Raw genomic sequence first — 2,106 nt, 5'->3', positions numbered from 1 at the left:
CTCTGGTTCGCTTTGTACACATCACTTTGAAGGAACGGAAGAAATATAGTGTGTACTATGAGAAGCTTCCTGATTTTTGCTATGCATGTGGACTGATGGGACACCTTGCTGATGAATGCGGTGATGGAGTTCATGATCCAAGTACCTTTGAATGGGGCGATTGGCTGTTATGGGAGCCGGAGATGCCTGCTACTCAGCCCTTTGGGGGTGGAGGGAGAGGAGCGGGAGGGGGAAGGGGAAGAGGCCGGACGGCAGGTGGAGAAGATAGAGGAGCGTGGGAAGGTAGAGGACCGGTGGGAGGAAGAGGAAGGAATGAGGGAGCAGAAGGAGTTTTTCACGCCCTGCATCAGATGGATGTGGATGAACGGGGCGCTCTGGTCGAGAGGGGAGGTGAGAAGGGGGCGAGGAAGAGGCTGGTGACTGCGGACGGAACGCTTCACATTGGGGGGCAACAGTTGAAGAACCTGTCGGGCAAGGTTGCGGATATGGTGATGATGATCGAAGGAACTACGCCATCAGCTGGCCCATCTGCGGTGGTTACTACGCCAGAGAAAAATCACGCCATAAAGAAGCGTCGTCAAGGAGGGGAAACAGGAGAAAGTTCGGAGCAAAACAGTGAGGCGGCCTCCCTTGAGGAGGGCCGCCGGTTAAGATGAGAACCCTATGCTGGAACTGTCGTGGGATTGGTGACCCCGCGACAGTACATGAGCTCCGCGTTCTTGTGGAGGCTAGTGCGCCGTCGGTGCTTTGTATAGTGGAGACACAGATAGCAAAGAACCGAGTGGAGGGTTTGGCGGCTTCGTTAGGTTTTGATAGTAGCTTTGCAGTAGCAGTAGTGGAAGGAGTGGAGGACTATGTATTTTCTGGAAATCAACTGTTGATCTTGCAATTTTTTTTCTCAATACCACATTGACTCATGGGTTTCTGAACCAGGCGCCGTGCAATGGCGTTTGGCATGTTTCTATGGGGAGGCAAATAGGAGCCTGAGATATAAAACTTGGGACACGATGAGGAGATTGCGAGGAGAGAGTACCCTGCCTTGGGTTTGCATCGGCGACTTTAATGAGATTTTGCGCCAAGAAGAGCAGATGGGCCCAAACACCCGAGACAGCTCGCAGATCGCTGGGTTCCAGGAGGCTGTTGATGTTTGTGGCTTGTTGGACCTGGGTTATAAGGGTTTGGATTGGACATTTGAGAAGCGGGTGACGGGTGGACAGTATTGCAGGGTCAGGCTGGATAGAGCATTGGCAACATCTAGCTGGTCGAGCTTGTTTCCATTTGCTAGCGTGGAGCACCTGACAGCGGCGAAGAGTGATCATAGTCCCATCCTATTGTTGAATGACTTGGAAGTTGGGAACCGGAGAATGAATATAAATAAACCATTTCGCTATGAGTGCGCGTGGGAGACAGATAGCCGCTTCGCAGCAACTGTGGAAGCTGCATGGAATGAAGATGGCCCTGTGGGTTCGGTGTCCAAGCTGGCAAACAAGCTGCATTCTGTTTCTTCGGCCATGACGCGATGGGGGCGGCACACTTTTGGTTCTGTTCGTATGGAGTTGCGTTCTCTTCGCCGCCAACTAGCTTTGCTTCGAGAGGAATCGACACGCACGGGTCCCAGCCAGGAAGAGAAAGCTATTGAGGATCGAATGATAGAACTAGCCTATCGGGAGGAGATAATGGCGAGGCAGCGATCCCGCATCACCTGGCTTTCTGAAGGTGATCGGAATACAGAATTTTTTTAGCGGAAAGCTAGCGCGAGAAGGTCTAAGAACAGAATAACACAGTTGAACCGGGAGGATGGCTCCGTTTGTACGGATAGGGATGAGCTGGCCAACATGGCAACAGAATTTTATGCAAACCTGTATACATCGGAGGGCACTATTGGCATGGAAGAGGTGCTATCACATATACCAGTGCGGGTGGATGGCACAATGAACTCAAGGTTGAATGAAACTTACAGCAAAGAGGAAGTAAAGGAAGCCCTCTTCCAAATGTTTCCGACCAAAGCACCGGCCCGGACGGTTTCCCCGCCCACTTCTTTCAGAAGCATTGGGAACTTTGTGGGGATGAGGTAACAAGAATGATCATTCGAGTGCTCGATGGAGT

This window comes from Triticum aestivum, chromosome 6D (genome assembly GCF_018294505.1).
Source record: "Triticum aestivum cultivar Chinese Spring chromosome 6D, IWGSC CS RefSeq v2.1, whole genome shotgun sequence".
NCBI lineage: Eukaryota > Viridiplantae > Streptophyta > Magnoliopsida > Poales > Poaceae > Triticum > Triticum aestivum.
The sequence above is the reverse complement of the archived record's forward strand: the minus strand, read 5'-3'. Positions refer to the sequence as shown.